We start from the raw sequence: 20219 nt of genomic DNA, 5'->3' as shown, positions 1-20219 counted from the left end.
TCTCGGCAATTCCAATGAAGCTTAAAATGCTTTGGAACTCTTCCATTATTCTCGGATTTCTGTTGAAGTTTAAAAATGCTTTGGAACTCTTCAGTTGTTCTGGGAATTCTGATGAAGTTTTAAAATGCTTTGGAACTCTTCCATTGTTCTCGGAAATCCGCTGTTGTTTAACAATGCTTTGGAACTCATCCATTGTTCTGGGAATTCTGCTGATGTTTAACAATGCTTTGGAACTCTTCCATTGTTCTTGGAATTCTGCTGTAGTTTAAAAAAGCTTTGGAACTCTTCCAATGTTCTCGGAATTCTGCTGAAGTTTAAAAATGCTTTGGAACGCTTTCATTGTTCTGGGAATTCTACTGAAGTTTAAAAATGCTTTTGATCTCTTCCATTGTTTTGGGAATTCCGCTAATGTTTAACAATGCATTGCAACTCTTCCACTGTTCTCAGAATTCCGATGATGTTTAACAATGCTTTGGAACTCTTCCATTGTTCTTGGAAATCCGCTGATGTTTAACAATGCTTTTGGAACTCTTCCATTGTTTTCGTAATTCCGCTGATGTTTAACAATGCTTTGAAACTCTTACATTGTTCTCAGAATTCTGCTGAAGTTTAAAAATGCTTTGGAACTCTTCCATTATTCTCGCAATTCCGCTGAAGTTTAAAAAAGCTTTGGAACTCTTCAATTGTTCTCGGAATTCCGCTAATTTTTAACAATGCTTTTGGAATTCTTCCATTGTTCTCAGAATTCAGCTGATGTTTAACAATGCTTTTGGAACTCTTCCATTGTTCTCAGAATTCCGCTGATGTTTAAAAATGCTTTGGAACTCTTCCATTGCACTCGGAATTCCGCTGAAGTTTAAAAAAGCTTTTTAACTCTTCCATTCTTCGCGGAATTCCAATGAAGCTTAAAAATGCTTTGGAACTCTTCCATTATTCTCGGATTTCTGTTGAAGTTCAACAATGCTTTGGAACTCTTCCATTGTTCTCGGAATTCTGCTGAAGTGTAAAAATGCTTTAGAACTCTTCCATTATTCTCAGAATTCCGCTGATGTTTAACAATGCATTGCAACTCTTCCACTGTTCTCAGAATTCCGATGATGTTTAACAATGCTTTGGAACTCTTCCATTGTTCTCGGAATTCCGCTGATGTTTAACAATTCTTTGGATCTCTTATATTGTTCACCAAATTCTGCTGAAGTTTAAATATGCTTTGGAACTATTCCATTGTTCTCGAAATTCCGCTGAAGTTCAACAATGCTTTGGAACACTTCCATTGTTCTCGGAATTCTGCTGAAGTGTAAAAATGCTTTAGAACTCTTCCATTGTTCTCAGAATTCCGCTGATGTTTAACAATGCATTGCATCTCTTCCACTGTTCTCAGAATTCCGATGATGTTTAACAATGCTTTGGAACTCTTCCATTTTTCTCGGAAATCCTCTGATGTTTAACAATGCTTTGGAACTCTTCCATTGTTTTCGTAATTCCGCTGATGTTTAACAATGCTTTGGACTCTTCCATTGTTCTCAGAATTCTGCTGAAGTTTAAAAATGCTTTGGAACTCTTCCATTATTCTTGCAATTCCGCTGAAGTTTAAAAAAGCATTGGAACTCTTCAATTGTTCTCGGAATTCCACTAATTTTTAACAATGCTTTTGGAATTCTTCTATGGTTCTCAGAATTCAGCTGATGTTTAACAATGCTTTTGTTACTCTTCCATTGTTCTCGGAACTCCAATGAAGGTTAAAAATGCTTTGGAACTCTTCAATTATTCTCGCAATTCTGTTGAACTTTAAAAATGCTTTGGAACTCTTCCGTTGTTCTGGGCATTCTGATGAAGTTTAAAAATGCTTTGGAACTCTTCCATTGTTCTCGGAAATCCTCTCATGTTTAACAATGCTTTGGAACTCTTCCATTGTTCACGAAATTCGGCTGAAGTTTAAAAATGCTTTGAAACTCATCCATTGTTCTCGGAATTCCACTGTTGTTTAAAAAAGCTTTGGAACTCTTCAATTGTTTTTATAATTCCGCTAATGTTTAACACTGTTTTGGAATTCTTCCATTGGTCTCTGAATTCCGCTGATGTTTAACAATGCTTTTGTAAATCTTCCATTGTTCTCGGCAATTCCAATGAAGCTTAAAAATGCTTTGGAACTCTTCCATTATTCTCGGATTTCTGTTGAAGTTTAAAAATGCTTTGGAACTCTTCAGTTGTTCTGGGAATTCTGATGAAGTTTTAAAATGCTTTGGAACTCTTCCATTGTTCTCGGAAATCCGCTGTTGTTTAACAATGCTTTGGAACTCATCCATTGTTCTTGGAATTCTGCTGAAGTTTAAAAATGCTTTGGAACTCTTCCATTGTTCTCAGAATTCCGCTAATGTTAACAATGCATTGCAACTCTTCCACTGTTCTCAGAATTCCGATGATGTTTAACAATGCTTTGGATCTCTTCCATTTTTCTTGGAAATCCGCTGATGTTTAGCAATGCTTTGGAACTCTTCCATTGTTCTTGGAATTCCGCTGATGTTTAACAATGCTTTTGGAACTCTTCCATTGTTTTCGTAATTCCGCTGATGTTTAACAATGCTTTGAAACTCTTCCATTGTTCTCAGAATTCTGCTGAAGTTTAAAAATGCTTTGGAACTCTTCCATTATTCTCGCAATTCCGCTGAAGTTTAAAAAAGCTTTGGAACTGTTCAATTGTTCTCGGAATTCCGCTAATTTTTAACAATGCTTTTGGAATTCTTCCATTGTTCTCAGAATTCAGCTGATGTTTAACAATGCTTTTGGAACTCTTCCATTGTTCTCAGAATTCCGCTGATGTTTAAAAATGCTTTGGAACTCTTCCATTGCACTCGGAATTCCGCTGAAGTTTAAAAAAGCTTTTTAACTCTTCCATTCTTCGCGGAATTCCAATGAAGCTTAAAAATGCTTTGGAACTCTTCCATCATTCTCGGATTTCTGTTGAAGTTTAAAAATGCTTTGGAACTCATCCATTGTTCTCGGAATTCCGCTGTTGTTTAAAAAAGCTTTGGAACTCTTCAATTGTTTTTATAATTCCGCTAATGTTTAACAATGTTTTGGAATTCTTCCATTGGTCTCTGAATTCCGCTGATGTTTAACAATGCTTTTGTAAATCTTCCATTGTTCTCGACAATTCCAATGAAGCTTAAAAATGCTTTGGAACTCTTCCATTATTCTCGGATTTCTGTTGAAGTTTAAAAATGCTTTGTAACTCTTCAGTTGTTCTGGGAATTCTGATGAAGTTTTAAAATGCTTTGGAACTCTTCCATTGTTCTCGGAAATCCGCTGTTGTTGAACAATGCTTTGGAACTCATCCATTGTTCTGGGAATTCTGCTCATGTTTAACAATGCTTTGGAATTCTTCCATTGTTCTTGGAACTCCGCTTTAGTTTAAAAAAGCTTTGGAACTCTTCCAATGTTCTCGGAATTCTGCTGAAGTTTAAAAATGCTTTTATAACTCTTTCATTGTTCTGGGAATTCTACTGAAGTTTAAAAATGCTTTTGAACTCTTCCATTGTTTTGGGAATTCTGCTGAAGTTTAAAAATGCTTTGGAACTCTTCCATTGTTCTGGGAATTCTGCTGAAGTTTAAAAATGCTTTGGAACTCTTCTATTGTTCTGGGAATTCTGCTGAAGTTTAAAAATGCTTTGGAACTCATCCATTGTTCTGGGAATTCTGCTGAAGTTTAAAAATGCTTTGGAACTCTTCCATTGTTCTCAGAATTCCGCTAATGTTTAACAATGCATTGCAACTCTTCCACTGTTCTCAGAATTCCGATGATGTTTAACAATGCTTTGGAACTCTTCCATTTTTCTTGGAAATCCACTGATGTTTAGCAATGCTTTGGAACTCTTCCATTGTTCTTGGAATTCCGCTGATGTTTAACAATGCTTTGAAACTCTTCCATTGTTCTCAGAATTCTGCTGAAGTTTAAAAATGCTTTGGAACTCTTCCATTATTCTCGCAATTCCGCTGAAGTTTAAAAAAGCTTTGGAACTCTTCAATTGTTCTCGGAATTCCGCTAATTTTTAACAATGCTTTTGGAATTCTTCCATTGTTCTCAGAATTCAGCTGATGTTTAACAATGCTTTTGGAACTCTTCCATTGTTCTCAGAATTCCGCTGATTTTTAAAAATGCTTTGGAACTCTTCCATTGCACTCGGAATTCCGCTGAAGTTTAAAAAAGCTTTTTAACTCTTCCATTCTTCGCATAATTCCAATGAAGCTTAAAAATGCTTTGGAACTCTTCCATTATTCTCGGATTTCTGTTGAAGTTCAACAATGCTTTGGAACTCTTCCATTGTTCTCGGAATTCTGCTGAAGTGTAAAAATGCTTTAGAACTCTTCCATTATTCTCAGAATTCCGCTGATGTTTAACAATGCATTGCAACTCTTCCACTGTTCTCAGAAGTCCGATGATGTTTAACAATGCTTTGGAACTCTTCCATTGTTCTCGGAATTCCGCTGATGTTTAACAATCCTTTGGATCTCTTAGATTGTTCACCAAATTCTGCTGAAGTTTAAATATGCTTTGGAACTATTCCATTGTTCTCGAAATTCCGCTGAAGTTCAACAATACTTTGGAACACTTCCATTGTTCTCGGAATTCTGCTGAAGTGTAAAAATGCTTTAGAACTCTTCCATTGTTCTCAGAATTCCGCTGATGTTTAACAATGCATTGCATCTCTTCCACTGTTCTCAGAATTCCGATGATGTTTAACAATGCTTTGGAACTCTTCCATTTTTCTCGGAAATCCTCTGATGTTTAACAATGCTTTTGGAACTCTTCCATTGTTTTCGTAATTCCGCTGATGTTTAACAATGCTTTGGACTCTTCCATTGTTCTCAGAATTCTGCTGAAGTTTAAAAATGCTTTGGAACTCTTCCATTATTCTTGCAATTCCGCTGAAGTTTAAAAAAGCATTGGAACTCTTCAATTGTTCTCGGAATTCCGCTAATTTTTAACAATGCTTTTGGAATTCTTCTATGGTTCTCAGAATTCAGCTGATGTTTAACAATGCTTTTGTTACTCTTCCATTGTTCTCGGAACTCCAATGAAGGTTAAAAATGCTTTGGAACTCTTCAATTATTCTCGCAATTCTGTTGAACTTTAAAAATGCTTTGGAACTCTTCCGTTGTTCTGGGCATTCTGATGAAGTTTAAAAATGCTTTGGAACTCTTCCATTGTTCTCGGAAATCCTCTCATGTTTAACAATGCTTTGGAACTCTTCCATTGTTCACGGAATTCGGCTGAAGTTTAAAAATGCTTTGGAACTCATCCATTGTTCTCGGAATTCCACTGTTGTTTAAAAAAGCTTTGGAACTCTTCAATTGTTTTTATAATTCCGCTAATGTTTAACAATGTTTTGGAATTCTTCCATTGGTCTCTGAATTCCGCTGATGTTTAACAATGCTTTTGTAAATCTTCCATTGTTCTCGGCAATTCCAATGAAGCTTAAAAATGCTTTGGAACTCTCCCATTATTCTCGGATTTCTGTTGAAGTTTAAAAATGCTTTGGAACTCTTCAGTTGTTCTGGGAATTCTGATGAAGTTTTAAAATGTTTTGGAACTCTTCCATTGCTCTCGGAAATCCGCTGTTGTTTAACAATGCTTTGGAACTCATCCATTGTTCTGGGAATTCTGCTCATGTTTAACAATGCTTTGAAACTCTTCCATTGTTCTTGGAATTCGGCTTTAGTTTAAAAAAGCTTTGGAACTCTTCCAATGTTCTCGGAATTCTGCTGAAGTTTAAAAATGCTTTTATAACTCTTTCATTGTTCTGGGAATTCTACTGAAGTTTAAAAATGCTTTTGAACTCTTCCATTGTTTTGGGAATTCTGCTGAAGTTTAAAAATGCTTTGGAACTCATCCATTGTTCTGGGAATTCTGCTGAAGTTTAAAAATGCTTTGGAACTCTTCTATTGTTCTGGGAATTCTGCTGAAGTTTAAAAATGCTTTGGAACTCATCCATTGTTCTGGGAATTCTGCTGAAGTTTAAAAATGCTTTGGAACTCTTCTATTGTTCTGGTAATTCTGCTGAAGTTTAAAAATGCTTTGGAACTCTTCCATTGTTCTGGGAATTCTGCTGAAGTTTAAAAATGCTTTGGAACTCTTCCATTGTTCTCAGAATTCCGCTAATGTTTAACAATGCATTGCAACTCTTCCACTGTTCTCAGAATTCCGATGATGTTTAACAATGATTTGGATCTCTTCCATTTTTCTTGGAAATCCGCTGATGTTTAGCAATGCTTTGGAACTCTTCCATTGTTCTTGGAATTCCGCTGATGTTTAACAATGCTTTTGGAACTCTTCCATTGTTTTCGTAATTCCGCTGATGTTTAACAATGCTTTGAATCTCTTCCATTGTTCTCAGAATTCTGCTGAAGTTTAAAAATGCTTTGGAACTCTTCCATTATTCTCGCAATTCCGCTGAAGTTTAAAAAAGCTTTGGAACTGTTCAATTGTTCTCGGAATTCCGCTAATTTTTAACAATGCTTTTGGAATTCTTCCATTGTTCTCAGAATTCAGCTGATGTTTAACAATGCTTTTGGAACTCTTCCATTGTTCTCAGAATTCCGCTGATGTTTAAAAATGCTTTGGAACTCTTCCATTGCACTCGGAATTCCGCTGAAGATTAAAAAAGCTTTTTAACTCTTCCATTCTTCGCGGAATTCCAATGAAGCTTAAAAATGCTTTGGAACTCTTCCATCATTCTCGGATTTCTGTTGAAGTTTAAAAATGCTTTGGAACTCATCCATTGTTCTCGGAATTCCGCTGTTGTTTAAAAAAGCTTTGGAACTCTTCAATTGTTTTTATAATTCCGCTAATGTTTAACAATGTTTTGGAATTCTTCCATTGGTCTCTGAATTCCGCTGATGTTTAACAATGCTTTTGTAAATCTTCCATTGTTCTCGGCAATTCCAATGAAGCTTAAAAATGCTTTGGAACTCTTCCATTATTCTCGGATTTCTGTTGAAGTTTAAAAATGCTTTGGAACTCTTCAGTTGTTCTGGGAATTCTGATGAAGTTTTAAAATGCTTTGGAACTCTTCCATTGTTCTCGGAAATCCGCTGTTGTTGAACAATGCTTTGGAACTCATCCATTGTTCTGGGAATTCTGCTCATGTTTAACAATGCTTTGGAATTCTTCCATTGTTCTTGGAATTCCGCTTTAGTTTAAAAAAGCTTTGGAACTCTTCCAATGTTCTCGGAATTCTGCTGAAGTTTAAAAATGCTTTTATAACTCTTTCATTGTTCTGGGAATTCTACTGAATTTTAAAAATGCTTTTGAACTCTTCCATTGTTTTGGGAATTCTGCTGAAGTTTAAAAATGCTTTGGAACTCTTCCATTGTTCTGGGAATTCTGCTGAAGTTTAAAAATGCTTTGGAACTCTTCTATTTTTCTGGGAATTCTGCTGAAGTTTAAAAATGCTTTGGAACTCATCCATTGTTCTGGGAATTCTGCTGAAGTTTAAAAATGCTTTGGAACTCTTCCATTGTTCTCAGAATTCCGCTAATGTTTAACAATGCATTGCAACTCTTCCACTGTTCTCAGAATTCCGATGATGTTTAACAATGCTTTGGAACTCTTCCATTTTTCTTGGAAATCCACTGATGTTTAGCAATGCTTTGGAACTCTTCCATTGTTCTTGGAATTCCGCTGATGTTTAACAATGCTTTGAAACTCTTCCATTGTTCTCAGAATTCTGCTGAAGTTTAAAAATGCTTTGGAACTCTTCCATTATTCTCGCAATTCCGCTGAAGTTTAAAAAAGCTTTGGAACTCTTCAATTGTTCTCGGAATTCCGCTAATTTTTAACAATGCTTTTGGAATTCTTCCAATGTTCTCAGAATTCAGCTGATGTTTAACAATGCTTTTGGAACTCTTCCATTGTTCTCAGAATTCCGCTGATGTTTAAGAATGCTTTGGAACTCTTCCATTGCACTCGGAATTCCGCTGAAGTTTAAAAAAGCTTTTTAACTCTTCCATTCTTCGCGGAATTCAAATGAAGCTTAAAAATGCTTTGGAACTCTTCCATTATTCTCGGATTTCTGTTGAAGTTCAACAATGCTTTGGAACTCTTCCATTGTTCTCGGAATTCTGCTGAAGTGTAAAAATGCTTTAGAACTCTTCCATTATTCTCAGAATTCCGCTGATGTTTAACAATGCATTGCAACTCTTCCACTGTTCTCAGAAGTCCGATGATGTTTAACAATGCTTTGGAACTCTTCCATTGTTCTCGGAATTTCGCTGATGTTTAACAATCCTTTGGATCTCTTAGATTGTTCACCAAATTCTGCTGAAGTTTAAAAATGCTTTGGAACTCTTCCATTATTCTTGCAATTCCGCTGAAGTTTAAAAAAGCATTGGAACTCTTCAATTGTTCTCGGAATTCCGCTAATTTTTAACAATGCTTTTGGAATTCTTCTATGGTTCTCAGAATTCAGCTGATGTTTAACAATGCTTTTGTTACTCTTCCATTGTTCTCGGAACTCCAATGAAGGTTAAAAATGCTTTGGAACTCTTCAATTATTCTCGCAATTCTGTTGAACTTTAAAAATGCTTTGGAACTCTTCCGTTGTTCTGGGCATTCTGATGAAGTTTAAAAATGCTTTGGAACTCTTCCATTGTTCTCGGAAATCCTCTCATGTTTAACAATGCTTTGGAACTCTTCCATTGTTCACGAAATTCGGCTGAAGTTTAAAAATGCTTTGGAACTCATCCATTGTTCTCGGAATTCCACTGTTGTTTAAAAAAGCTTTGGAACTCTTCAATTGTTTTTATAATTCCGCTAATGTTTAACAATGTTTTGGAATTCTTCCATTGGTCTCTGAATTCCGCTGATGTTTAACAATGCTTTTGTAAATCTTCCATTGTTCTCGGCAATTCCAATGAAGCTTAAAAATGCTTTGGAACTCTTCCATTATTCTCGGATTTCTGTTGAAGTTTAAAAATGCTTTGGAACTCTTCAGTTGTTCTGGGAATTCTGATGAAGTTTTAAAATGCTTTGGAACTCTTCCATTGCTCTCGGAAATCCGCTGTTGTTTAACAATGCTTTGGAACTCATCCATTGTTCTGGGAATTCTGCTCATGTTTAACAATGCTTTGAAACTCTTCCATTGTTCTTGGAATTCCGCTTTAGTTTAAAAAAGCTTTGGAACTCTTCCAATGTTCTCGGAATTCTGCTGAAGTTTAAAAATGCTTTTATAACTCTTTCATTGTTCTGGGAATTCTACTGAAGTTTAAAAATGCTTTTGAACTCTTCCATTGTTTTGGGAATTCTGCTGAAGTTTAAAAATGCTTTGGAACTCTTCCATTGTTCTGGGAATTCTGCTGAAGTTTAAAAATGCTTTGGAACTCTTCCATTGTTCTCAGAATTCCGCTAATGTTTAACAATGCATTGCAACTCTTCCACTGTTCTCAGAATTCCGATGATGTTTAACAATGCTTTGGAACTCTTCCATTTTTCTTGGAAATCCGCTGATGTTTAGCAATGCTTTGGAACTCTTCCATTGTTCTTGGAATTCCGCTGATGTTTAACAATGCTTTTGGAACTCTTCCATTGTTTTCGTAATTCCGCTGATGTTTAACAATGCTTTGAAACTCTTCCATTGTTCTCAGAATTCTGCTGAAGTTTAAAAATGCTTTGGAACTCTTCCATTATTCTCGCAATTCCGCTGAAGTTTAAAAAAGCTTTGGAACTCTTCAATTGTTCTCGGAATTCCGCTAATTTTTAACAATGCCTTTGGAATTCTTCCATTGTTCTCAGAATTCAGCTGATGTTTAACAATGCTTTTGGAACTCTTCCATTGTTCTCAGAATTCCGCTGATGTTTAAAAATGCTTTGGAACTCTTCCATTGCACTCGGAATTCCGCTGAAGTTTAAAAAAGCTTTTTAACTCTTCCATTCTTCGCGGAATTCCAATGAAGCTTAAAAATGCTTTGGAACTCTTCCATTATTCTCGGATTTCTGTTGAAGTGTAAAAATGCTTTGGAACTCTTTAATTTTTCTCCGAATTCCGCTGATGTTTAACAATGCTTTGGTACTCTTCCATTGTTCAAGGAATTCCGCTGAAGTTTAACAATGCTTTGGAACTCTTGCATTTTTCTTGGAATTCTGCTGAAGTTAAAAAATGCTTTGGAACTCTTCCATTGTTCTCAAAATTCCACTGAAGTTTAACAATGCTTTGGAACTCTTCCATTGTTCTCAGAATTCTGCTGAAGTGTAAAAATGCTTTAGAACTCTTCCATTGTTCTCAGAATACCGCTAATGTTTAGCAATGCATTGCAACTCTTCCACTGTTCTCAGAATTCCGATGATGTTTAACAATGCTTTGGAACTCTTCCATTGTTCTTGGAATTCCGCTGATGTTTAACAATGATTTGAAACTCTTCCATTCTTCTCAGAATTCTGCTGAAGTTTAAAAATGCTTTGGAACTCTTCCATTATTCTCGCAATTCCGCTGAAGTTTAAAAAAAGCTTTGGAACTCTTCAATTGTTCTCGGAATTCTGCTAATTTTTAACAATGCTTTTGGAATTCTTCCATTGTTCTCAGAATTCAGCTGATGTTTAACAATGATTTGGAACTCTTCCATTGTTCTCAGAATTCCGCTGATGTTTAAAAATGCTTTGGAACTCTTCCATTGCACTCGGAATTCCGCTGAAGTTTAAAAAAGCTTTTTAACTCTTCCATTGTTCGCGGAATTCCAATGAAGCTTAAAAATGCTTTGGAACTCTTCCATTATTCTCGGATTTCTGTTGAAGTTTAAAAATGCTTTGGAACTCTTCCGTTGTTCTGGGAATTCCGCTGCAGTTTAATAAACTTTGGAACTCTTCCATTGTTCTCAGAATTCTGCTGATGTTTAACAATGCTTTTGGAACTCTTCCATTGTTTCTGAATTTCGCTGATGTTTAACAATGCTTTGGAATTCTTCCATTGTTCTCAGAATTCTGCTGAAGTTTAAAAATGCTTTGGAACTCTTCCATTGTTCTCGGAATTCCGCTGATGTTTAACAATCCTTTGGATCTCTTAGATTCTTCACCAAATTCTGCTGAAGTTTAAACATGCTTGGGAACTCTTCCATTGTTCTTGAAATTCCGCTGAAGATCAACAAGGCTTTGGAACTCCTCCATTGTTCTCGGAATTCTGCTGAAGTGTAAAAATGCTTTAGAACTCTTCCATTGTTCTCAGAATTCCGCTGATGTTTAACAATGCATTGCAACTCTTCCACTGTTCTCAGAATTCCGATGATGTTTAACAATGCTTTGGAACTCTTCCATTTTTCTCGGAAATCCTCTGATGTTTAACAATGCTTTTGTTACTCTTCCATTGTTCTCGGAATTCCAATGAAGGTTAAAAATGCTTTGGAACTCTTCAATTATTCTCGCAATTCTGTTGAAGTTTAAAAATGCTTTGGAACTCTTCCGTTGTTCTGGGCATTCTGATGAAGTTTAAAAATGCTTTGGAACTCTTCCATTGTTCTCGGAAATCCTCTCATGTTTAACAATGCTTTGGAACTCTTCCATTGCTCACGGAATTCGGCTGAAGTTTAAAAATGCTTTGGAACTCATCCATTGTTCTCGGAATTCCGCTGTAGTTTAAAAAAGCTTTGGAACTCTTTAATTGTTTTTATAATTCCGCTAATGTTTAACAATGTTTTGGAATTCTTCCATTAGTCTCTGAATTCCACTGATGTTTAACAATGCTTTTGTAAATCTTCCATTGTTCTCGGCAATTCCAATGAAGCTTAAAAATGCTTTGGAACTCTTCCATTATTCTCGGATTTCTGTTGAAGTTTAAAAATGCTTTGGAACTGTTCAGTTGTTCTGGGAATTCTGATGAAGTTTTAAAATGCTTTGGAACTCTTCCATTGTTCTCGGAAATCCGCTGTTGTTTAACAATGCTTTGGAACTCATCCATTGTTCTGGGAATTCTGCTGATGTTTAACAATGCTTTGGAACTCTTCCATTGTTCTTGGAATTCTGCTGTAGTTTATAAAAGCTTTGGAACTCTTCCAATGTTCTCGGAATTCTGCTGAAGTTTAAAAATGCTTTGGAACTCTTTCATTGTTCTGGGAATTCTACTGAAGTTTAAAAATGCTTTTGATCTCTTCCATTGTTTTGGGAATTCCGCTAATGTTTAACAATGCATTGCAACTCTTCCACTGTTCTCAGAATTCCGATGATGTTTAACAATGCTTTGGAACTCTTCCATTTTTCTTGGAAATCCGCTGATGTTTAGCAATGCTTTGGAACTCTTCCATTGTTCTTGGAATTCCGCTGATGTTTAACAATGCTTTTGGAACTCTTCCATTGTTTTCGTAATTCCGCTGATGTTTAACAATGCTTTGAAACTCTTCCATTGTTCTCAGAATTCTGCTGAAGTTTAAAAATGCTTTGGAACTCTTCCATTATTCTCGCAATTCCGCTGAAGTTTAAAAAAGCTTTGGAACTCTTCAATTGTTCTCGGAATTCCGCTAATTTTTAACAATGCCTTTGGAATTCTTCCATTGTTCTCAGAATTCAGCTGATGTTTAACAATGCTTTTGGAACTCTTCCATTGTTCTCAGAATTCCGCTGATGTTTAAAAATGCTTTGGAACTCTTCCATTGCACTCGGAATTCCGCTGAAGTTTAAAAAAGCTTTTTAACTCTTCCATTCTTCGCGGAATTCCAATGAAGCTTAAAAATGCTTTGGAACTCTTCCATTATTCTCGGATTTCTGTTGAAGTGTAAAAATGCTTTGGAACTCTTTAATTTTTCTCCGAATTCCGCTGATGTTTAACAATGCTTTGGTACTCTTCCATTGTTCAAGGAATTCCGCTGAAGTTTAACAATGCTTTGGAACTCTTGCATTTTTCTTGGAATTCTGCTGAAGTTTAAAAATGCTTTGGAACTCTTCCATTGTTCTCAAAATTCCACTGAAGTTTAACAATGCTTTGGAACTCTTCCATTGTTCTCAGAATTCTGCTGAAGTGTAAAAATGCTTTAGAACTCTTCCATTGTTCTCAGAATACCGCTAATGTTTAGCAATGCTTTTGGAACTCTTCCATTGTTCTCAGAATTCCGCTGATGTTTAAAAATGCTTTGGAACTCTTCCATTGCACTCGGAATTCCGCTGAAGTTTAAAAAAGCTTTTTAACTCTTCCATTCTTCGCGGAATTCCAATGAAGCTTAAAAATGCTTTGGAACTCTTCCATTATTCTCGGATTTCTGTTGAAGTTCAACAATGCTTTGGAACTCTTCCATTGTTCTCGGAATTCTGCTGAAGTGTAAAAATGCTTTAGAACTCTTCCATTATTCTCAGAATTCCGCTGATGTTTAACAATGCATTGCAACTCTTCCACTGTTCTCAGAATTCCGATGATGTTTAACAATGCTTTGGAACTCTTCCATTGTTCTCGGAATTCCGCTGATGTTTAACAATTCTTTGGATCTCTTAGATTGTTCACCAAATTCTGCTGAAGTTTAAATATGCTTTGGAACTATTCCATTGTTCTCGAAATTCCGCTGAAGTTCAACAATGCTTTGGAACACTTCCATTGTTCTCGGAATTCTGCTGAAGTGTAAAAATGCTTTAGAACTCTTCCATTGTTCTCAGAATTCCGCTGATGTTTAACAATGCATTGCATCTCTTCCACTGTTCTCAGAATTCCGATGATGTTTAACAATGCTTTGGAACTCTTCCATTTTTCTCGGAAATCCTCTGATGTTTAACAATGCTTTTGGAACTCTTCCATTGTTTTCGTAATTCCGCTGATGTTTAACAATGCTTTGGACTCTTCCATTGTTCTCAGAATTCTGCTGAAGTTTAAAAATGCTTTGGAACTCTTCCATTATTCTTGCAATTCCGCTGAAGTTTAAAAAAGCATTGGAACTCTTCAATTGTTCTCGGAATTCCGCTAATTTTTAACAATGCTTTTGGAATTCTTCTATGGTTCTCAGAATTCAGCTGATGTTTAACAATGCTTTTGTTACTCTTCCATTGTTCTCGGAACTCCAATGAAGGTTAAAAATGCTTTGGAACTCTTCAATTATTCTCGCAATTCTGTTGAACTTTAAAAATGCTTTGGAACTCTTCCGTTGTTCTGGGCATTCTGATGAAGTTTAAAAATGCTTTGGAACTCTTCCATTGTTCTCGGAAATCCTCTCATGTTTAACAATGCTTTGGAACTCTTCCATTGTTTACGGAATTCGGCTGAAGTTTAAAAATGCTTTGGAACTCATCCATTGTTCTCGGAATTCCACTGTTGTTTAAAAAAGCTTTGGAACTCTTCAATTGTTTTTATAATTCCGCTAATGTTTAACAATGTTTTGGAATTCTTCTATTGGTCTCTGAATTCCGCTGATGTTTAACAATGCTTTTGTAAATCTTCCATTGTTCTCGGCAATTCCAATGAAGCTTAAAAATGCTTTGGAACTCTTCCATTATTCTCGGATTTCTGTTGAAGTTTAAAAATGCTTTGGAACTCTTCAGTTGTTCTGGGAATTCTGATGAAGTTTTAAAATGCTTTGGAACTCTTCCATTGTTCTCGGAAATCCGCTGTTGTTTAACAATGCTTTGGAACTCATCCATTGTTCTGGGAATTCTGCTCATGTTTAACAATGCTTTGGAACTCTTCCATTGTTCTTGGAATTCCGCTTTAGTTTAAAAAAGCTTTGGAACTCTTCCAATGTTCTCGTAATTCTGCTGAAGTTTAAAAATGCTTTTATAACTCTTTCATTGTTCTGGGAATTCTACTGAAGTTTAAAAATGCTTTTGAACTCTTCCATTGTTTTGGGAATTCTGCTGAAGTTTAAAAATGCTTTGGAACTCATCCATTGTTCTGGGAATTCTGCTGAAGTTTAAAAATGCTTTGGAACTCTTCTATTTTTCTGGGAATTCTGCTGAAGTTTAAAAATGCTTTGGAACTCTTCCATTGTTCTGGGAATTCTGCTGAAGTTTAAAAATGCTTTGGAACTCTTCCATTGTTCTCAGAATTCCGCTAATGTTTAACAATGCATTGCAACTCTTCCACTGTTCTCAGAATTCCGATGATGTTTAACAATGCTTTGGATCTCTTCCATTTTTCTTGGAAATCCGCTGATGTTTAGCAATGCTTTGGAACTCTTCCATTGTTCTTGGAATTCCGCTGATGTTTAACAATGCTTTTGGAACTCTTCCATTGTTTTCGTAATTCCGCTGATGTTTAACAATGCTTTGAAACTCTTCCATTGTTCTCAGAATTCTGCTGAAGTTTAAAAATGCTTTGGAACTCTTCCATTATTCTCGCAATTCCGCTGAAGTTTAAAAAAGCTTTGGAACTGTTCAATTGTTCTCGGAATTCCGCTAATTTTTAACAATGCTTTTGGAATTCTTCCATTGTTCTCAGAATTCAGCTGATGTTTAACAATGCTTTTGGAACTCTTCCATTGTTCTCAGAATTCCGCTGATGTTTAAAAATGCTTTGGAACTCTTCCATTGCACTCGGAATTCCGCTGAAGTTTAAAAAAGCTTTTTAACTCTTCCATTCTTCGCGGAATTCCAATGAAGCTTAAAAATGCTTTGGAACTCTTCCATTATTCTCGGATTTCTGTTGAAGTTTAAAAATGCTTTGGAACTCTTCCGATGTTCTGGGAATTCTGCTGAAGTGTAAAAATGCTTTGGAACTCTTTAATTTTTCTCCGAATTCCGCTGATGTTTAACAATGCTTTGGTACTCTTCCATTGTTCAAGGAATTCCGCTGAAGTTTAACAATGCTTTGGAACTCTTCCATTGTTCTCGAAATTCCACTGAAGTTTAACAATGCTTTGGAACTCTTCCATTGTTCTCAGAATTCTGCTGAAGTGTAAATATGCTTTAGAACTCTTCCATTGTTCTCAGAATACCGCTAATGTTTAACAATGCATTGCAACTCTTCCACTGTTCTCAGAATTCCGATGATGTTTAACAATGCTTTGGAACTCTTCCATTGTTCTTGGAATTCCGCTGATGTTTAACAATGCTTTGAAACTCTTCCATTCTTCTCAGAATTCTGCTGAAGTTTAAAAATGCTTTGGAACTCTTCCATTATTCTCGCAATTCCGCTGAAGTTTAAAAAAATCTTTGGAACTCTTCACTTGTTCTTGGAATTCTGCTAATTTTTAACAATGCTTTTGGAATTCTTCCATTGTTCTCAGAATTCAGCTGATGTTTAACAATGATTTGGAACTCTTCCATTGTTCTCAGAATTCCGCTGATGTTTAAAAATGCTTTGGAACTCTTCCATTGCACTCGGAATTCCGCTGAAGTTTAAAAAAGCTTTCTAACTCTTCCATTGTTCGCGGAATTCCAATGAAGCTTAAAAATGCTTTGGAACTCTTCCATTATTCTCGTATTTCTGTTGAAGTTTAAAAATGCTTTGGAACTCTTCCGTTGTTCTGGGAATTCCGCTGCAGTTTAATAAACTTTGGAACTCCTCCATTGTTCTCAGAATTCTGCTGATGTTTAACAATGCTTTTGGAACTCTTCCATTGTTTTCTGAATTTCGCTGATGTTTAACAATGCTTTGGAATTCTTCCATTGTTCTCGGAATTCCGCTGATGTTTAACAATCCTTTGGATCTCTTAGATTGTTCACCAAATTCTGCTGAAGTTTAAATATGCTTGGGAACTCTTCCATTGTTCTTGAAATTCCGCTGAAGATCAACAAGGCTTTGGAACTCTTCCATTGTTCTCGGAATTCTGCTGAAGTGTAAAAATGCTTTAGAACTCTTCCATTGTTCTCAGAATTCCGCTGATGTTTAACAATGCATTGCAACTCTTCCACTGTTCTCAGAATTCCGATGATGTTTAACAATGCTTTGGAACTCTTCCATTTTTCTCGGAAATCCTCTGATGATTAACAATGCTTTTGTTACTCTTCCATTGTTCTCGGAATTCCAATGAAGGTTAAAAATGCTTTGGAACTCTTCAATTATTCTCGCAATTCTGTTGAAGTTTAAAAATGCTTTGGAACTCTTCCGTTGTTCTGGGCATTCTGATGAAGTTTAAAAATGCTTTGGAACTCTTCCATTGTTCTCGGAAATCCTCTCATGTTTAACAATGCTTTGGAACTCTTCCATTGCTCACGGAATTCGGCTGAAGTTTAAAAATGCTTTGGAACTCATCCATTGTTCTCGGAATTCCGCTGTAGTTTAAAAAAGCTTTGGAACTCTTCAATTGTTTTTATAATTCCGCTAATGTTTAACAATGTTTTGGAATTCTTCCATTAGTCTCTGAATTCCGCTGATGTTTAACAATGCTTTTGTAAATCTTCCATTGTTCTCGGCAATTCCAATGAAGCTTAAAAATGCTTTGGAACTCTTCCATTATTCTCGGATTTCTGTTGAAGTTTAAAAATGCTTTGGAACTCTTCAGTTGTTCTGGGAATTCTGATGAAGTTTTAAAATGCTTTGGAACTCTTCCATTGTTCTCGGAAATCCGCTGTTGTTTAACAATGCTTTGGAACTCATCCATTGTTCTGGGAATTCTGCTGATGTTTAACAATGCTTGGGAAATCTTCCATTGTTCTTGGAATTCTGCTGTAGTTTAAAAAAGCTTTGGAACTCTTCCAATGTTCTCGGAATTCTGCTGAAGTTTAAAAATACTTTGGAACTCTTTCATTGTTCTGGGAATTCTACTGAAGTTTAAAAATGCTTTTGATCTCTTCCATTGTTTTGGGAATTCCGCTAATGTTTAACAATGCATTGCAACTCTTCCACTGTTCTCAGAATTCCGATGATGTTTAACAATGCTTTGGAACTCTTCCATTGTTCTTGGAATTCCGCTGATGTTTAACAATGCTTTTGGAACTCTTCCATTGTTTTCGTAATTCCGCTGATGTTTAACAATGCTTTTGGAACTCTTCCATTGTTTTTGTAATTCCGCTGATGTTTAACAATGCTTTGAAACTCTTCCATTGTTCTCAGAATTCTGCTGAAGTTTAAAAATGCTTTGGAACTCTTCCATTATTCTCGCAATTCCGCTGAAGTTTAAAAAAGCTTTGGAACTCTTCAATTGTTCTCGGAATTCCGCTAATTTTTAACAATGCTTTTGGAATTCTTCCATTGTTCTCAGAATTCAGCTGATGTTTAACAATGCTTTTGGAACTCTTCCATTGTTCTCAGAATTCCGCTGATGTTTAAAAATGCTTTGGAACTCTTCCATTGCACTCGGAATTCCGCTGAAGTTTAAAAAAGCTTTTTAACTCTTCCATTCTTCGCGGAATTCCAATGAAGCTTAAAAATGCTTTGGAACTCTTCCATTATTCTCGGATTTCTGTTGAAGTTCAACAATGCTTTGGAACTCTTCCATTGTTCTCGGAATTCTGCTGAAGTGTAAAAATGCTTTAGAACTCTTCCATTATTCTCAGAATTCCGCTGATGTTTAACAATGCATTGCAACTCTTCCACTGTTCTCAGAATTCCGATGATGTTTAACAATGCTTTGGAACTCTTTCATTGTTCTCGGAATTCCGCTGATGTTTAACAATTCTTTGGATCTCTTAGATTGTTCACCAAATTCTGCTGAAGTTTAAATATGCTTTGGAACTATTCCATTGTTCTCGAAATTCCGCTGAAGTTCAACAATGCTTTGGAACACTTCCATTGTTCTCGGAATTCTGCTGAAGTGTAAAAATGCTTTAGAACTCTTCCACTGTTCTCAGAATTCCGATGATGTTTAACAATGCTTTGGAACTCTTCCATTTTTCTCGGAAATCCTCTGATGTTTAACAATGCTTTTGGAACTCTTCCATTGTTTTCGTAATTCCGCTGATGTTTATCAATGCTTTGGACTCTTCCATTGTTCTCAGAATACTGCTGAAGTTTAAAAATGCTTTGGAACTCTTCCATTATTCTTGCAATTCCGCTGAAGTTTAAAAAAGCATTGGAACTCTTCAATTGTTCTCGGAATTCCGCTAATTTTTAACAATGCTTTTGGAATTCTTCTATGGTTCTCAGAATTCAGCTGATGTTTAACAATGCTTTTGTTACTCTTCCATTGTTCTCGGAACTCCAATGAAGGTTAAAAATGCTTTGGAACTCTTCAATTATTCTCGCAATTCTGTTGAACTTTAAAAATGCTTTGGAACTCTTCCGTTGTTCTGGGCATTCTGATGAAGTTTAAAAATGCTTTGGAACTCTTCCATTGTTCTCGGAAATCCTCTCATGTTTAACAATGCTTTGGAACTCTTCCATTGCACTCGGAATTCCGCTGAAGTTTAAAAAAGCTTTTTAACTCTTCCATTCTTCGCGGAATTCCAATGAAGCTTAAAAATGCTTTGGAACTCTTCCATCATTCTCGGATTCCTGTTGAAGTTTAAAAATGCTTTGGAACTCATCCATTGTTCTCGGAATTCCGCTGTTGTTTAAAAAAGCTTTGGAACTCTTCAATTGTTTTTATAATTCCGCTAATGTTTAACAATGTTTTGGAATTCTTCCATTAGTCTCTGAATTCCGCTGATGTTTTACAATGCTTTTGTAAATCTTCCATTGTTCTCGGCAATTCCAATGAAGCTTAAAAATGCTTTGGAACTCTTCCATTATTCTCGGATTTCTGTTGAAGTTTAAAAATGCTTTGTAACTCTTCAGTTGTTCTGGGAATTCTGATGAAGTTTTAAAATGCTTTGGAACTCTTCCATTGTTCTCGGAAATCCGCTGTTGTTGAACAATGCTTTGGAACTCATCCATTGTTCTGGGAATTCTGCTCATGTTTAACAATGCTTTGGAATTCTTCCATTGTTCTTGGAATTCCGCTTTAGTTTAAAAAAGCTTTGGAACTCTTCCAATGTTCTCGGAATTCTGCTGAAGTTTAAAAATGCTTTTATAACTCTTTCATTGTTCTGGGAATTCTACTGAAGTTTAAAAATGCTTTTGAACTCTTCCATTGTTTTGGGAATTCTGCTGAAGTTTAAAAATGCTTTGGAACTCTTCCATTGTTCTGGGAATTCTGCTGAAGTTTAAAAATGCTTTGGAACTCTTCTATTGTTCTGGGAATTCTGCTGAAGTTTAAAAATGCTTTGGAACTCATCCATTGTTCTGGGAATTCTGCTGAAGTTTAAAAATGCTTTGGAACTCTTCCATTGTTCTCAGAATTCCGCTAATGTTTAACAATGCATTGCAACTCTTCCACTGTTCTCAGAATTCCGATGATGTTTAACAATGCTTTGGAACTCTTCCATTTTTCTTGGAAATCCACTG

Source organism: Phyllobates terribilis, unplaced genomic scaffold (assembly GCF_046119375.1).
Source record: "Phyllobates terribilis strain yellow unplaced genomic scaffold, ASM4611937v1 Scaffold_1__5_contigs__length_1240528914, whole genome shotgun sequence".
In the NCBI taxonomy this organism is placed as follows: Eukaryota; Metazoa; Chordata; class Amphibia; order Anura; family Dendrobatidae; genus Phyllobates; species Phyllobates terribilis.
This window is presented reverse-complemented; position numbering follows the sequence as displayed.